This window comes from Benincasa hispida, chromosome 11 (assembly GCF_009727055.1).
Source record: "Benincasa hispida cultivar B227 chromosome 11, ASM972705v1, whole genome shotgun sequence".
Classification (NCBI taxonomy): domain Eukaryota; kingdom Viridiplantae; phylum Streptophyta; class Magnoliopsida; order Cucurbitales; family Cucurbitaceae; genus Benincasa; species Benincasa hispida.
In genome coordinates this window covers 33,773,286-33,793,255 of record NC_052359.1, presented here as the reverse complement: position 1 = coordinate 33,793,255, position 19,970 = coordinate 33,773,286, and the positions used below count along the sequence as shown (strand labels likewise).

At 33.0% G+C, this 19,970-nt stretch overlaps 1 long non-coding RNA gene across 1 annotated transcript; it reads left to right on the top strand.

The window, feature by feature from the left end:
* The first annotated feature begins 337 nt into the window (after positions 1–337).
* On the top strand, positions 338–19,189 carry LOC120091790. The gene is made up of 4 exons (XR_005485836.1): positions 338–604; positions 728–964; positions 16,566–16,683; positions 18,984–19,189. It is a non-coding gene; the product is annotated as an uncharacterized LOC120091790 (long non-coding RNA).
* The last annotated feature ends 781 nt before the right edge of the window (positions 19,190–19,970 follow it).

Sequence of the window (19,970 nt, the reverse complement as noted above, 5' to 3'; positions counted from 1 at the left end):
ATAACTTATAATTTTAATATGAATCTCATTTATATTAATTTTAACCTATAGTATTTATATGGATCACATTCATATAATTAATATTTTTTTTGGAGAAAGAATACTTTTTATAAATGGCTCAACGGGGGATACATCTTTAACAGCAAGATTAACCAGAAGAAAATGGAAATTATCAACCCATACACCAGTTAAGAGGTTTTTTGGGGCTAACTTCACAAGAGAATCAGCTATAGAGTTACAAATTCTACTAATATGGCCAAAAAAAAAAAAAAAAACTCGAATGAAGGCACATGAGATTTGATTTCTTCAATCCAACTTTTGACTTCATTTAGGACAGAGAAACTTCCATTCAATAATGCAACAGTTTGCAGACAATTAGATCAAATTTATAGATGGAAAATCTTCAATACAATTGCAAGTTTAATTCCTTCAAGGACATCTAGAATCTCAGCCAATGGAGGATCCAAATCGATGTCAAGATGAGTAGCATACACGACTACAATCGAACTAGAAGAGTCCCTAAAAACTGAAGCTAAACCTGTTGAAGGAAGATGAGGGATCCACATAGCGTTTGTGTTTAAAGCAATTGAACCTTGAGAAGGAGGTATCCATTTCTGATTCATGCAACAATTCTTCTTATTTACAATTAAATTGCTTGAAAAATTCGGGGTTGAATAATTAGTCACTTTTAGATGGTAATTGAAAATCCATTTCCTCTTATAAACAGAAGGAATTATTGATTTACAAATTCCATATGGACCAACAGAAGATAGCAATAATCTCAAGGATTTTCAGAGGGCAAGCTTCATCAAGGGCACACACCAACTACCTATAAAGCTATCATTCAAATTTGCAACAATCAGAGGGATATCTAAAGATTGGAACCATACATCTCTTGCTCTTGAGCAAGTGAATAAAATATGATCATTGGATTCCAAGGAAGATGAACACATTGGACAATCAGGTACAACATTTAGTTATTTGAATGATAAATTTGTTCTGGTAAGGAGAATGTTTTTAAGAGCTCTCCATACACAATGTTTAATCTTTAAAGGGATTCTAAGCCGCCACACATTTTTTCCAAACTCTGTCCAAGTTGTTATTGCTGGTAGAACAAAGACTTAAACAGGACCTTTGATACCACTTATATTCTGACTTAACTGAGTAGTATCCATGTTTATCAAAGTACCAAACTCTTCTGTCTTTGAGGTTCTAATTAATAGGAAGTCTTCTAATAATATCAACATCATATGGAGTAATAGATTCTGATAGAAGATCTTGATTCCACGACCCATTTTCTAATATAAAATCTGAGAGGCTTGAATGTAAGTTCTTTAGGGATCCAAGGGTCCTTAAAACATTTTAACTGATCTGCCATCGACCACTCTGAACCTTAATCCTTTTTTAAGGAAAAAAACAACCCCAAATTAAGCTTGACCACGAGTAAGGAGCTTTTTAGCTCACTAACCTCAGTAATACATTAATTTCTATAGTAAATGCTTTTAAAAAATCTGAAAATTAGTGAGTTTGGCTCATCAATAAGCTTCCAAACTTGTCTAGTAATTAAGGATCTGTTGAATTCTTCAAGATCATGAAAATTGAGACCTCCTAAATCTTTAGGTTTACACAAATCAATACATTTGATCCAGTGGATCTTTCTCTTGTTTTCTGTTGATTCCCACCAAATGCAAGAAAAATTTCTGGTTAATTCATAACAGAAATATTTAGGGAGTTTGAATAATCTCATTCCATAAGTAGGCATCGCTTGACCAATACTCTTTATTAATACTACCTTGCCTCCAATTGAAAAGAATGATGTCTTCCAATCTTGCATCACGTTTCATACTCTATCAATGATGAATCTGAAATCCTTACTCTTATTATTAGTGTGGGGTGTGAAGAAACCATGAGGTTCGCAGCAGAAGCAGGACCATTCCCAATTTTAATTATTTCACATATTCAATATTTACAAAACATTGATTATGCATCAACACAGAATTTACAACATGTTTATTAGAAAAGAAGGAGAAAGGTTAGAAATTGAATTACCCTTAAAGCCAAAGCCTTCTTCATGAAATTCCTCCTCTCTAGTCACGAACAACCACGAATAATATGTATAGAAATAGATCTCAACTTGGATACCACCACAAGTTGAACCTTCTGTATTCTCCTTAGGAGTTGAGAATCACATGAGGTATGGACTTTATGTTCTTTTGGGAAGAGGGAGAGAGTTTATGAGAGGTATTTTTCTTCCGTGTATCTAGTAGGAGAGAAACATAGATATTTCACACTCTACGTAAGAAACTGGAGAGAGGAAGATCATCTCCCTATAACTCCCACTCCTACATCAGATGAGAGAAAATTAAGGCGAGGAAATTAATTTTGAAAATTAAATTAAATTAAATTAATTAATAAATATATATACTACTAATTTATTATATATAACTACATGTTATATCAAATATAACATATAACCTATAGTGATACAATATAATCTATAGTTTTATTTCTCACATACGTGTATGGTATTTCATATAAATCACATTTATACTAAATTTAATTATGTTTATCTCATTCATATAATTAATATTTGAAATATATTCAAATATTTAATTCCTCTCAAATACAATTTATATTATAATGCATCAAATACATTATATTAATTATATCACATATAATTAATTTCCTCAATTAATTTGAACAATTCATTAATCCAAAATTAATTCTCAATAATCCTCATTGAGCTACAGAGGGGACCTTATGGACCTGTAGTTTGAAGCTCCAATGGTACTTGAATAATTAATTAAACTCCTTTAGTTAAATTATTCAACAGTTTAATTAATTATTCAACATCCATTAATTGTCGGTCACTCCACTAGAGACCGACAACTGTACTATTCACACTACAGATACATTTCTGTGTCCATTGGATATAACCAGTTAATAGTGCGATGACCCTTCACAAATTACTCGTAAGTACAGCTGGACCAAAATTACCATTTTGTCCCTGTAGTTACATTTAACTCCTTAAGTACCACTGATCCCTCTAATGAACAATAAGTCATAGTCCAACTATGACCAAACCCCTCTCAGCCCGAGAGAGGGTGTGGCACCACATTGTTCAAGCCTCGAAATAATCCCTTAAGGGAGCAATTTATTTACTAATCCCGATATTAGGGAATGAGTGAATTTTGTCTTGTGTAGCTGTGTTCCCAGCTCCCGAATCAAACGAATCTCCAAAATGGTAAGCTTATTGAGTCGGTGATTTGGCCACTTTCACCCATACAAATTAAAAGATCGTTTTCATAGGTAGGAGTTCACAATTCACTCAAGTTCAGGTCATGTCATCTATGGTCATCCTGGTAAAATGTAAGTCTCTACTATTAGCGATGTTATATAAAGAGACTATTCATTTCGTGGTCTGGTCATATACAAACCATTTTGTATAGAATACTCCCGCTTACATGTCTCCACATGAATGATCATGATCAAATCATTTCCATGATCATTTGTAGCACTTTACAACAATTATAACATCTACAAAGCGACTCGTATGTCACCAGGATAAGATATCTAGCCTTATCCATTTACTACAGACCTTTTAGGTTATCACTTAAACATGATCCACCTATATGTCTCTACATACATGTTTAAGCTATAGAAGATAACCTTGGATGTTGCCTTATTCATCTACTATAGACTTTTTATATTATCACTTAAACATGATCCACTTGTATGTCTCTACATACATGTTTAAGCTATAGAAGATAACCTTGGATGTTAGTTTATTAGTTTTATGTGTTAATGCTACTAAATGTTGAATAAAATATCTCATATTTTATTAAATAAATAAATCGTTTATACATTACAATTACAAACTACAAGACCCACGAGCTTTAGAGCATCAACTTCAACAATCTCCCACTTATCCTAAAGCTAGTGGGGTGTACATAATAAAAGTCACATTAATATAAAGTACACAAAACAGTAAATTAGGGCATAATACGTGGTTAATACAAAATCTCCCACTTGCCCTAGATTAGATGTGGCCTGTCTCATAGACCCATACTATACAGTTGACCCTCAAACACCTTAGTCGTGAGGGCCTTTGTAAATGGATCAGCAACGTTGTGCTTTAAATCTATCTGTGTGAGGATCATGTCCTCTCGATGCATAATCTCTCGAATGAGATGATACTTCTGCTCTATGTGCTTCCCACGCTTGTGACTCCTAGGCTCTCGAGAATTAGCCATAACACTGCTATTATTACAATAAAAGGTGATAACTTGGACATGTCTGGAACTACTTTAAGATAAATCAGGAACTTTCTGAGCCACACAACTTCCTTAGCAGCTTCATAAGTTGCTACGTACTCAACCTCCATAGTGGAGTCATCAATGCACTTCTACTTGATGCTCCTCCAAACTACTGCCCCTCCGTTAAGAGTGAATATTGATCTTGATATGGATTTCCTAGAATCTTTATTAGTCTGGAAATCAAAGTCCGTGTATCCTATATGGATCAAATCCTTATAACCATACACAAGCATGTAGTCTCTCGTTCTCCATAGATACTTGAGGATGTTCTTAACAGTGGTCCAATGATTAAATCCTGGATTAGACTGATATCTACTAACTATCCCCACGAAGCAAATGTCTGGTCTAGTACATAACATCGCATACATCAGATACCAACAATCGATGCATAGGGAATTCATCTTGTTTCCTCAACAAACGATGCCTGAAAGGAAGTAAACCCCTATTGAAGTTTTGCATCGAAAACTTGACAAGCATCTTTTCAATGTATGATGTCTGAGACTGGGCCAACACTTTGTTCTTTCGATCTCTAAAGATTTGAATGCCCAGAACAAATTTCGCCTCTCCTAAATCTTTCATTTGGAATTGGGTCGCTAGTCAATTCTTAATTTCAGTCAGCATACCTACATCATTCCCAATGAGTTAGATATCGTATACATACAACACAAGAAAAGCTACTGAAATGTTGATGATTTTTTTTGTAAACACAAAGCTCATCAATATTCTGATCAAAGCCATAAGATTTGATCGCAGTATCAAATCTTATATTCCAAGATCGAGAAGCTTGCTTCAATCCATAAATGAACCGATTAAGCTTGCAAACCTTTTGTTCTTGACCTTGGGTTATGAATCCCTCAGGCTGCTTTATATAAATGGTCTCCTAAAAATTTTCATTTAGAAAAACAATTTCAACGTCCATTTTCCAAATCTCATAGTCATAATATGAGGCAATGGACAAGAATATCTTGATAGACTTCAACATGGAAATAGGTGAGAAAGTCTCCTCATAGTCGACTCTCTCAACTTGGATATAATCCTTTGCCACAAGTCTAGCCTTGAAGGTTTGCATCTTCCCATCAGCACCCCGTTTTCTCTTGTAGATCCACTTGCAACCTATAGGTTTTATCCCATAAGGTTGTTCTATAAGATCCCAAACTGAATTGAAATACATAGACTCCATTTCGAGATCAATAATTTTGGTCCATTCATCTTTGTCAACATCTTCCATTGCCTTCTTGTAAGACAATGGATCCTCAACATCTCTGTCAGCTACGATAGCTAGGGTTTCTGTTAAACCCATATAACGAACAGGCGGGTACGCAATCCTTCTACTATGTCGAGGTTCCATCAACACTTGAGGTAGATGTGACCTACTAGATGAACCAACTTCAACAACTCTTGTTAAGGTGTTGGGCTCTTCAACAACTCTTGTTGAAGGATCAGTAGTTTCACTGGAAAATTCATTCATCACAATTTTATTGTGGGGCTTATGCTCCCTTATGTGATCCTCTTTTAAAAAGGTAGCGTTTTTCGACACAAACACGTTATTATCCTTAGGATTTAGAAGTAACCACCTTTCGTTCCTTTAGGGTAACCTACAAATAGGCACAATTTTGAACGATGTTCCAATTTCTTAGGAGTTGCCTCAAGCACATGTGCTGGGCAACCCCAAATCTTGAAATGGCGTAAACTACCTTTACGACCATTCTATAATTCCGAAGGTGTTCCAGTAAAGCTCTTGGAAGGAATAAAATTCAAAATGGATGCTGCAGTCTATACTACATAACTCCAGAATCAGGTAAGGAAGCATAACTCATCATAGACCGAACCATGTCAACAAGGTTTGATTTCTCCTTTTTGATACATTATTCTGTTGATGTGTACCAGGTGCTGAGAGGTGGATACAATTTCATACTTTATCAAATAGTCTTGGAATTTTAGATCAAAATACTCTCCACCTTGATTAGATCGAAACGTTTTAATCGTTTTATTTAATGCATTTTCAACCTCAGTCTTGTACTCCTTGAACTTTTCAAAGGCTTCAGACTTATGTTGCATTAAATAAACATACCCAAATCTAGAATAATCATCAGTAAAAATGATAAAATATTCAAACCCTCCTCTTGCCTTAACATTCATTGGACCACAGAGGTCTGAATGTACAAGTTTCAAGAGATCTTTGGCTCTATGGTCTTTTCCAGTAAAAGATCTTTTAGTCATTTTACCTTCAAGGCATGACTCACATACAGGTAAAGAATTTTCTTCTAACTCGCTTAGAAGTCCATTCTTGACCAGTCTCTCGATCCTATTGAGATTTATGTGTCCTAATCTTAGGTGCCAAATGTGGGCATTTTCCTTAGGAGAATTTTTTTTGTTTTTTAATTTGAGTTATCGCAGTTTTAAACAATTCAGTATTAAGGAAAACTTTAGTTGCTAATCGCCATAGCACATAAAGATTGTATTCCAACTTAGCAGAACAAAGTTCTATACCATTTTTAGAAATAAACACTTTATATAAAGAAAAATATACAGAATAATTTTGTTCAATTAAACACTTTACAAAAATTTAGTTCCTCTTTAAATCAGAAACTATATATACATTTTCCAACAAAATATAAATTTTTTGTAAAGTAAGCCGGAGTCCTCCAACTGCCCTAGTTGAGACAATGTGTCCAATTCCAACATGCATTGTCATTTTCACAGCCTCCAATTTTCACCAGGAACTAATTTCCTGAAATGAAGAATAAACATGGTTAGTGGCGCATGAATCTATTATCCAAGCTAAATCAACATTCTCCACTAAATAAGTCTCCGAAACAAGTAAATCACATTTATCTTGCTTGACCTTCTTCTTTTCTGCCAAGTATTTGGAACAATTCCTCTTCCAATGTCCCTTCTGATTGCACTGGAAACAGATTCCCTTTGCAGCTTTGGCCTTCTTGCTCTTTTAGGCAGCAATTGGTGGGTTAACTTTCCCTTTTTCACCTTTCTTCTTCTTCCACTTTTTGGTGTCGGAAGAAGAAGACTCATACTTAGTTCTAGAGGTCGAACCTCTGTAGAACTTCTTAGAGGACAAGGTAACATTTTCCTCACCCTTTTTGTTCCTTGGATTTCATTAAGGATTGGAAAGTATGTAGCTCATTGAGCAAAGTGGTCAGGTTGTAGTCAATCCTATTCATAACAGCATTGCTATGAAACTGTAGGAAACTTTTAGGTAAAATTTCTAGGATGAAGCTAACCTGACTGGCCTCATCAATGACAAACCTGTTCATCTCAGCCACATTAAAGTAGACCATCATGTTGAGAACGTATTCTCGAACAAATATCCTTTCTTGCATGTAGGCACTGAAGATGAATTTGAGTGCATTGTGCCTGAGTTGAAAGGACGGCTATCCAAACATTCCTCATAGGGACTCCATGATCTTACAGGCAGTGAGCATGGGCTCATGCTTCTTGGCCAAGACTTTAGAAAGGGTTGCCAAGATGTATGCTCGGATCTTTTTATTTGCCTGTACCTAATGCTCACATGTCTCTCGAATGTTTCGAGTGACATTTTAAGCAGGAACAAGAGGACAATTCTCCATAAGGACAAATCTTAGGTCATCGATGATTAATGTGTTGATAGTGTTTTTCCATGCAGTGTAGTTTTCGTTGGTAAGTTTGTCGGCGACAAGTAAATTTAGAGTTGCGAAAGACATTATGAAATTTGGTGAAACATACAATTTATTTATATTAGTAATCAAGCATTACCCATTTGGAAAAACGAATCAAATTTAGCAAAATAATTTAATGTACCCTATGTGACATCTATTTTGCAATGATGTTTCAGTGAGGCAGCGTAAAAGTCATCGTAGGGTGGTCAGGTACCTCTTCACTGTAATGAGACCATCTCAACCAATATATAGAATAACTCATTGTTATTGAAAATATTAGTCACCATTATTCAGTTAAAAAACTGTTAACTAGCTTAAATTTTCTTATAAGTATAACCCCTCATTTTAGATTCTAAAGTTACACCCTAATGAGCTAGCCGTAGGGAAGAACTGATTGGGGAAAAAACAAAAGCAATCTTATCCATTTCTGGAGTTTAAGTAAAAAGTCACGTAAATGTCATCTGTAGGGAGACACAAACAAAGGTGCCTCGAGGCCGAGCATGAAAATTTACAACAAACTAATGAGAGAGACCGAGGAATGTGTTGACACACGTCCCACTCTCACTTACTATAAACACTCTTTCCATTCACCTTGGTATTGACCTATACAAGCACCATCCATAGGGGGATACAAGAAAAGGTGCCTCGAGATCGAGTATAGATCTCATGGTGTGAACTTATAGGGAGAAATGTGAAAAGGAAAAAAATGAAGTATCATATATCCTATTTTCCTCTCACTGAGTATTTTACCTAGGATTATTTAACTTAGAAAAATACAGCTATTTATTTTTACTAAGTGTTTGTTAAAAAAAGGCCCAAAAGTAACACTTACTCTAGATAGTTAAACAATTTTGATTAATGTTTATTAAATATTTTAATAAACTTTAATCAATAATTGCATGCTTGTAGCAAATTCATCTAATTCACCTTTTCAGGTCAGATCCTAGGTAGGGGTGTTTCATTTCTGTCAACTTAAATACCCCAACCTAGATAGAACTAGCCTTAGACAAAGGGTCCCTTATAGATACATTTGCTACAAATTTAGTCTTTTAATTAAAACCAATTTAATCCTATTAAACTGATTAAAAGAATAAACTAATTTCTAATCTCATTAGAAATGTGATCATAGGTCTATGTGAATCATATTTTAGAACTATTTTAAAAAATGATTTGAACCTAAGTTTGCATGCAATTCGAAATTATTATTTTTAATTTCTATTTTCATTTAATTATAACAATTATAATATAAATAAAACAAAGTAAAATCATACATTGTATTTAATGACATACTTAATAAAATTATCTAAAGTAGTATCATGCTTCATTCAATTCCTATTTCATTACTTAAAATACATAACATTTATATATACTAAAGTAATGAAATAATAAATGTTAATTCATACATACATACAACTATATATTATAACTCTTCGAATATATATGATGCATGACAATGTTATTATGCATGTAAGCATATATTATAACATTTATATTATATGATGTATGAGCATGCTATAAAATTAAATCATGCAACTATATATATTATAACGGAAAATTATTTCAAATGGTAAAACTGTTGAAAATATTTACAAGATATAGCAAAATTTTAGAACTATCAATGATAGAAACTGATAGACTTTTATTAGTATCTATCAATATCTCTGATAGACATCTATCAGTGTCTATCAGCGTCTATCATTGATAGTTCTAAAATTTTGCTATATGTTGTAAATATTTTGATTTATTTTTCTATATTTAAAAACAACCCTATTATAACATTTATAATATAAATGATGCATGAATAATGCATAACCTATGGTGGGATTTTACTATATGGCATACAATATGACATATATAATTAAAAATAATATGACATATATAATTAAAAATAAATCATACATCAAATGCATAATTCAAACGACAATTTATGGACTGGGATTGGACTCCTAAACCATTAATTAAATTAATATAACATTTCTATTAAATTTAATTAATAAAAAAATTAACTATTACATAAATAATAGCTTAACCGATTCAAAACAGATGAATCAGACCTTGAATTGCACGAACCAGACTGTCTGTGAACCACTCGAACCAAGTGAACCGAACACGAACCAGCTGAGCCACGAACCGAACCACGCGTGAACCGGTCAAAATTTTTTGTCTCGGAGCGTTGCAACGCTATGGAATTTTTTTCCGTTTAGCCTTTCGCAGCATTGCAATGCTACTATTCTCTTTTTCTCAGAAAACCGCCTTCGATTTGGGCCTTGTTTTCTCATAAAATCGCTGAAATCATCACGAACAACTCAAGACTATGAATTTACAGACTCTATAACATGTATTATGCCTAAAACAACGGGCCCTTACAAATCAAATTTGTAAACTAAAGCTGTAAATCTGATAGACCAATCTCGAAACATCCAAAATTGAAAAAAAAAGATTATTCAACATCCATTCATCACATGAATAATATAGAATGCAACCCACCAAAACACTGTAAATTAAAATTCTTAAAAAAAATAAAATTGGGATAAAAAATTGGCTCTGATACCAATTGAAGAAACCATGAGGTCTGCAACAGAAGTGGGATCATTCAAATTTTAATTATTTCACAGAATTAATATTTACAAAACATTAATTTTGCATCAACACATAATTTACAGCATGCTTATTAGAAAAGAGGGAGAAGAGCTAGAACTTGACTTACCCTTGAAGCCAAAAACCTTCTTCACGAAATTCCTCCTCTCCGGTCACGAACAACACGAACAATATGTACAGAAACAAATCTCAACTTGGACACCACCACAAGTTGAACCTACTGTATTCTCCTTAAAGGTTGAGAATCACATGAGGTGTGGGCTCTGTGTTCTTTTGGGAAAAGGGAGAGAGTTTGTGAGATGTATTTTTCTTCTGTGTATCCAGTGGGAGAGAAACAGAGATATTTCACACTCTGCGAAAGAAACTGGATAGAAGAAGATCGTCTCCCTATAACTCCCACTTCCACGTCTGATGAGAGACAATTAAGGGGAGGGAGTTAAGTTGTAATTCCCTCACTTTAATTTTGAAAATTAAATTAATACATATAATAATTAATTTATTATATTTATATAGCTATATGTAACTCCCTCCCCTTAATTTTGAAAATTAAATTAAATTAAATTAAAATTAAAATTAATTAAATTAATATATATAATAATTAATTTATTATATGTATATAGCTATATGTTATATCAAATATAACATATAATCTATAGTTTTTATATTGTATCAAATACAATATAATCTATAGTTTTATTTCTCTCATACATGTATGATATCTAATGTAAATCACATTTATACTAAATTTAATTATGTGAATCTCATTCATATAATTAATATTTGAATCATATTCAAATATTTAATTCGTTTCAAATAAACTTTATATTATAATGCATCAAATACGTTATATTAATTATATCATATATAATTAAGTTAAATTAATTATATCACATATAATTAATTCCCTCAATTAATTTGAACAATTCAAATTAATCCAAAATTAATTATCAATAATCTCTGTTAAGCTACAGAGGGGACTTTATATACCTGTAGATGGAAGCTCCAATAGTACTTGAATAATTAATTAAACTCCTTTAATTAAATTATTCAACATCCATTAACTGTCGGTCTCTTCACTAAAGACCAACTGCACTATTCATACTATAGATATATTTTTGTGTCTATTGGATATAACTAGTCAACAGTGCGATGACCCTTCACAAATTGCTCGTAAGTACAACTGGGCCAAAATTACCGTTTTGCCCCTATAGTTACATCTAACTTCTTAAATACTGCTAATCTCTCTAATGAATAATAAGTCGAAGCGGCCTTTAAGGTAGGGACCGGGGAGGTTGTTTCAGCTAAAGCAGTGGTAGATATGAAGTTATTTATAAGAGGTAGGTACATTTTAGAAAATGTTTATTATATTCCTTCTATGAAAGGGAATTGAATATCCGTCTCATGTTTGCTGGAATGAAATTACAAAGTTTCTTTTGAAAATAATAAAGTGTTCATTACTTGGAAAGATATTAATATTTGTTCTGCAAAATTAGAAAATAACGTGTACATGTTAAAACCGACTGAGATAAAAGCCGTTTTAAACATAGAAATGTTTAAAACAATTGAGACTCAAAATAACAAAAGGAAAGTTTCTCCAAATGCCTATCTTTGGCACTTGAGACTTGGCCACATAAATCTCAACAAGAATGAGAGATTAGTAAAGAACGGTCATCTAAATCAGTTAGAAGACAGTTCATTACTGCCATGTGAATCTTGTCTTGAGAGTAAAATGACTAAGGGTTTTTTCTGGGAAAGGTCTTGGAGCCAAAGAACCCTCAGAGCTGGTACATTCAGACCTTAGTGGTCCGATGAATGTTAAAGCTAGAGGAAGGTAAGAATATTTCATCAGCTTCATCGATGATTATTCAAGGTATGGCTACATTTACCTAATACATCGTAAGTCCGATACACTTGAAAAGGTCAAGGAATATAAGGCAGAGGTTGAGAAACAATTAGGTAAAAAACTTAAAACACTTCAATCAGATCGAGGTGGCGAGTATATGGACTTGAAATTCTAGGAATATTTGATAGAACACGAAATTCAGTCGCAACTCACAACACCTGGCACACCATAACTAAATGGTGTGGTAGAAAAGAGAAATAGAACTTTGTTAGATATGGTTTTTTCTATGATGAGTTATGCCCAGTTACCCAATTCTTTTTGGGGATATGCAATTGAGAATACGGTGTATATATTGAACATGGTTCCCTTGAAAAGTGTTTCTAAAATATCTTACGAGCTATGGAGAAGACGTAAAGGTAGTTTACATCACTTCAGAGTCTGGGGATGCCCAATACATGTGTTGGTGCAAAATCCTAAGAAGTTGGAATGTTGTTCAAAGGTATGCCTACTTATAGATTATCCTAAAGAGACAAAAGATGGTTTCTTTTATGATCCTCAGGAAGATAAGGAATTTATATCGACAAATGCAAATTTCCTAGAGGAAGACCACATCAAGAATCACCAATCTCGTAGTAGGCTAATAATAGATGAAATGAACAGAGAAATCATAAATGCATCGACAAGAGTTGTTAATCGAGCAGATCCATCAACAAGAGTTGTCGATGGAACAGGTACTCCACGTCCTTCTCAAGAGTTAAGAACGCCTCGATGTAGTAGGAGGGTTTTGCAACAGCCTGACCGGTACATGGGTTTAACTGAAACTCAAGTCACCATACCCAATGATGGATTAGAGGATCTATTAACTTTTAAACAAGTAATGGAAGATGTGGATAAGGACCAATAGATTAAAGCCATAAACTTTGAAATGGAGTCAATGCACTTCAATTCAGTCTGGGATCTTGTAGATCAACCAAAAGGGGTAAAACCCTTCAGTTGTAAGTGGATCTACAAGAGAAAATGAGACCAAGCAGGAAAGGTACAGACCTACAAATCTAGGCTTATGGCAAAAGGGTTTACCCAAAGAAAGGGGGTGAACTATGAAGAAACATTCTCTCCGGTTGCCATGATAAAGTATAATAGACTACTCTTGTCCATAGTTGCATTTTATGATTATGAAATCTGGCAAACAGATGTCAAGACAACCTTCCTAAATGGCTATCTTGAGGAGAGTGTCTATATGTTTCAACCAGAAAGATTTATTGGACGGGGTCAAGAGCAAAAGGTTTGCATGCTTAATCGATCCATTTATGGATTGAAACAAGCATCTCGATCCTGGAATATAAGATTTGATACTACGATCAAATCTTATGGCTTTGAACAAAATGTTGACGAACTTTGTGTTTAGAAGAAAATCGTTAACAAAACAATTGCTTTTCTGGTTTTGTATATTGACGATATTCTACTCATAGGAAATAAAGTAGAATTTCTAGCTGATGTCAAGAGATGGCTTACTACGCAGTTCCAAATGAAAGATTTGGGTGAAGGAAATATGTTCTTGGGATCCAAATAGTTCGGAACCGAAAGAACAGAATTTTAGCGTTATCTCAGGCATCTTATATAGAGAAGATGTTTTCTCGACATAAAATGCAAAATTCCAAGAAAGGATTATTGCCTTTCAGACATGGAATATATGCATCAACAATAGGGAGCTTAATGTATGCCATGTTGTGTACACATCCTGATATATGCTATACAGTTGTAATTGTCAGCAGATTTCAGTCCAATCCTGGATATGATCATTAGGACTGTCGTTAAGAACATCCTCAGGTATCTTCGAAGAACGCGGAATTATATGCTCGTGTATGATGTTAAATATCTGATCCTTACTTGATACACTGATTCTGACTTCTAGACCGATATTGATTCAAGGAAATCAACTTCGGGGTCAGTATTCACTCTGGATGAAGAAGTAGTAGTGTGGAGAAGTATCAAACAAAGTTGTATTTCTAACTCTGCGATGTGGCTAAAGAATAGTATGACTTAGAAAGTTCCTAAATAATTTGGAAGTAATTTCAAATATGCACTTTCCAGTCACTTTATATTGTAATAACAGTGGAGCAGTTGCAAACTCAAAAGAACCTAGAAGCCATAAACGTGGAAAGCACATCGAAGGAAAGTACCATCTCATCTGGGAGATTGTACGTAGAGGAGACGTGATTGTCATGCAGATAACCTCACAAGACAACTTAGCTGATCCATTTACAAAGACCCTCTCGGTTAAAGTGTTCAAGGGTCACCTAGTTGGACTAAGACTGCAAAATAGATAGAACTAGCGCAATTGGAAGAAATAATGGGTATATGATGCCCTAGTTTATTGTATTTATTCTTTTTGTTTTCTCTCATTAAACTAAACATTTATCCACTGGATTTCTAGTCCATGTGGGATTTTGTTGGGTTATATGTCATAAAACTTGCAGTTTAGAGTTAAACATTTTCTATTATCAACAAAGATGTTATTCAACATTTCTTCAATAAAGTTGTTATTGAATTTGTAAATTGCACTTGTAAAGACTAAATCCAATAAACTAAGATCCATGGCTATTATATGAATATTTGAACTTTATGTGGAGACATAAAAGTGGATCAGGTTCGAGTAAATAGTCAAAATGATCTATAGTATACGAATTAGGTTGGGTGCCTTATTCTAGTAACACTATCGGATGCGACCCACTTTGTAGTTGTTACAATTTGTTATAAGATGCTACAAACGAAGTGATCATGATTCATTCATGTATTGTCATGAGGAGGCGGGGCATTCTATGCAATGAGTTTGCGTAAGATCGGACCAAAAAATAAGTCACTCTTACTTTATAACGTTGTTTACTATTTAAGACTGACTATTTCGCTTAGATGACCTAGGTAACTTGATCTTAATCCTAAGCTAACTATGAAGTTTTGTTTATTTAGGATTATCCTTTGATCTACATTGGTGAGAGTAGTCCAACATCACTGCTTAATAAGCCTCCAATTTTGGGGATAAGATCATATAGATAGCTAGGGACATAGTTCTGCAAAATGGAATTCCCGCCTACCCGATTTAAAGGATAAGAGGAAGGTTGTTCTCTTAATTGCTGAATTCAGGTCTTGAACAAGAGCCCCATCCTCTCATTGACCCAGGAGGAATCTAGTTTAGTGATTGGATCATAAACCAATTGTTCATTAAAGGATCAATGGAATTTATGGAGCAAGACGTAATTTCGGGGGAAAAAAATATTTGACCCAGTCGTTATTACAAACAACCTGTGAAGGGTCAACTTACTAATTATGGTTAAATCAAGTGGACATAAATATATCTATAGTGAGGAAAGTGCAACTATCATGCTATAGTGGTATGACTCGATAGTTAATGAATATTGATTAATTCGGTCTAAAGAGTTTTAGCCAATTAATCTCAAATCGTTGGAGCTCATGTTCTGTAGGTCCATAAAGTCCCTCTACTAGCTTGTAAAATATGAATATCTTGAAGTAATAAATTGAATGAATTTGGAATGATATCAATTTGAAGTGTTCAAATTGAATTTAGTATTTGAATTTGAATAGTTCAAATTCAAATTAGGGTTTGCATAATTATATTTGATATAATTAATTAACGTTTAATTTATCGAAATTAAATGAAATTGGAGAGTTTATAATATTTAAATTTTAGTTACATGAATAGCATTCATGTTTAAAATTAGGTATATGATTAATTTAATAGTAATATTAAATTATTATTTAATTAATTAAATTTGTTTAATTAATTTTCAAATTTAATTCAATTTAAGAAATTGATTTATGAAATTTTGATTTAAATTAAATTTTGAATTAATTGAAATTAAAATTCAAATTGTATTTGAAATATGGAATTTCCCACTTAGTGGAAAAATCCATTGTTTCACCAACTAGTAGGTGGAACTCTACAATTCACACATCTATCCCAATTTAATCTTCAAGTTTGAGGTGTGTTTGACTGGATTCACTGATACCTGTATGTAGTTGAAGAATAAAAACTCTCAAAATTTGTTGATGAAGAAAACAAGTTAACTGGAAAAAAAGTTTCTGCTGAAGTTCTTCTCCTTCACCTGAAAACTCATCCCTTTTCCTTAACAAATTCAGCTCAATTGTGAGTTCCACCACTCAAATTCAAGGCTGAGACAGAGAAGATCTCTTGGTGGTTCACTGAAGTAAAACTGAGGATTTGTGAGGAGCAGCTTGCATTGGAGGATCTTCAAAGGTATGTGTTGAAACCTTCTTAATTACTTATGAACATGTTTATTTTGATGTCAAAATTAAGGAATTAGAATGCTTAATGATCATTTTTTCTTCTGCTGCTTGTTTTTGTATTCCAACACTTAAAAGCTTCTATGATACAAGATTAATTAATTAAACTCTTTAACTAAATTAATCAACATTCAGTCACTCTATTAAAGAACGACAACTGCACTCTTCGCACTGTAGATATAATTATTTGTCCATGGATATAACCAATCAATAGTAAGTTAACCCTTCACGAATTGCTCATAATTACAATTGGGTTAAAATACCGTTTTACTTTTGTAATTACATCTAACTCCTTAAGTAACACTAATCCTTCTAATGAACAATTAGTCTAACTCCTTAAGTAACTAGTCAAACTATAAACTAGACCCCTCTTTAGCCAGTGAGAGGGTGAGAGACCTTGTTGTTCAAGACCTGGAATTAGTCTTTAAAGGAGCAATTCATCTACTTACTCTAAAGAGAGGAATGGAGTGAATTACATCTTGTGTAGCTATGTTCCCAACTCTCTACTTGGACAAATCCCCAAAATGGTAAGCTTATTTAGTCGATGAATTTAGTCATTCTCACCCATACCGATCAAAGGATTGTACTCATAGATAAGAGTTCAAAACTCACTCAGGATTAAGGTCCAATCACCTATGGTCATCCTATTAAAATGTTAATCTCTTTAAGTAAGGGTATTATAAAGAAAGATTAATCATTTTGTAGTCTGGTCTTACATAAACTCTTTGTAGAGGATACCTCCACTCACATGTTTCTACATGAACGATTAGGATCAAATTGTTTGTAACACTTTATAATAGTTGTAACAATTACAAATTGAGTTGTATCCATAGTGTCACCAAGATAAGACATCTAACCTTATCCATATACTATAGACCATTAAGGTTATTACTTAAAGACGATGCACCTGTATGTCAATCACATACATATTTAAGTTACATTAAATAACATCAGATCTTATTTATTGGATTGAGTTACACAATTCTAAATGTTAAATAAATAAATCCTTATTTTATTAAATAAATAAATTTTGTTTATATATTACAAACCACGAGATTTTGGGGCATAATCCACAGCAGTTCCCTTAAGTGCTGACTTCAAGACTTGAATAATGAGGTCTCATCATCTCACTGACCTGAGAGGAATTTTGTTTATGGTTGGACCATAAACAGATTGTTCATTAGAGGATCAGTGGTACATAAGGAGCAAGAAGTAACTACAAGTGCAAAATAGTAATTTGACCTAGTTGTAGTTACGTACCATCTGTGAATGATTGACTTACAGGAAATAGTTAAAAATCGATGGACACATAAATATTCTACAGTTCATAAGAGTTCAACTAGAAGTACCCGTAGTTAATGAATTTAATTGAAGAGTTTAACTAATTAATCTTATATCATTGAAGCTTATAAACTGTAGGTCCATAAAGTCCCTTTGCTAGCTCATAATGAGATTAAACAAGAATTTAGGTGTTGTCAATTTGAAGTGTTCAAATTATTGTTTAAGGAAATTTATTGTATATATATAGATACATTATATAGTTTACTTAAATTAGATTCAAATTTAAAACTATATAATATGAGACAATAATATTTTAGGTTCAAATATTAAACAATATGAATTGGTTCATATTAAACCTATATAGTAAATTTAATGTAAATAAGATTCATTTTAAACTATAGATTATGAGAGAGAATGATATTTGAATATGATTCAAATATTAAATTAATTAAATATTAAATAAATATAATTTGATTAATTAATTATTTAATTTGCAAATTAAATAGATTAATCAGTCAACTCCCCTCCATTATAAGGGAATGGTTAGTGGGGTGAGGCCCCTCACGTTTTATTATAAATCCTAGAAGACTAAGAGATAAAATAACTCTCTCTCTTATGTGAAAAGAAAGGAAGAGAAGAATTTTATGGTTTTGTCTTCCCTTCTCCAAGAACATTAAAGCTCCTAAAAGCTTTCTTGTTCCAAAGAGAATAGCAGAGAAGATCGATGGTCATATCTTACTCATGGTTTAGTTGTGTAGTGGATCTAGAAGATTGGAAAAATGTCTTTGAGAATTTGTTTTAAAAATGTTGTAATTCACCTGGCCTATTTAATTACTGTATAAAGCATGTTTAGTATGATTCTTTATGTTTTTGCTTTGTATTTTTTTTTTTTTGTAATAAAATTGGGGTAAAGCGATAAATCACTTCCATATTGGGATTCAATCCCTTCACTAATTATGTTATATTAAGAAGATCTCATACAAAGTTTGGAGAAACATTATTGTGGAAGTGAGAGGAGCTCAAACTGAGGGGGAGCCTAAGTTGAAATTGAAGAGTAAGCAGTACGTGAACACTGAAGAGAGAGTCCATCAGATAAATACTTTATTGTAATTGCTAAATCCTTTATATAGTGTAGTTTCTTTCTATCGGGCATACAACCCTCCAAATATAGGTGAACATATTGCACTAAACTGATTTATCATTCTCTATCTTTGCAGTTATTATTTGATAATTAAGTTATTCTGTTTGTTAGTAAACATGTTACAACATCGTGTTTGACATTTGTATTTTGTGTTAAATCCATATTATTCTTTTCATCAATTTATAATGTTGAAAAGTTTATGAACCAAATGAATACAAACTTCAAAATTTCATAGATAAATGTAATAAAAATTTGTTGTGATATTTGTATGAACAATTGTATGAACTTACATACCGCTAAATGTTATAAATTGACATTGTAGGGATGAACGCCCTAATACAGCGGAAATCACAAAACCAGACTCGCTATTAATTTGGGATTTTTGAAATACCCATACATTGAAAAATTCATAAATAATACAAAGACCAAAGACCAAAATTCAGCCTACTGTAAAATTAGATCTAGGTTAAGTATGCATAAATTAGTTCTACATATAAAGGGAGAGGAAACTTTACCTTTATAGAATCGATCTGAAAAACTCCTTCAGATCGAAACTAACACCACCAAGAAGCTACCTCCCTGTACGATGAGAAAGTTGAGGTTTGGCTTTGTGGGAACAAAAAACTAATGGGAAAATGAGGAAATTTTTTTTAGATTTTCAAACTACAGAACCCTTCCGTGTTTTTTTTTTCAATGCTGCAAAAATCACATGCAAAATGAGTTTTGCACGTCTCTTAATCAACATGAGAGAGAGATGCAGGGAACGTGGGATAACCCACATCTCAGTAACTCTCCAACGTGGGAGTTATCTATTTAAT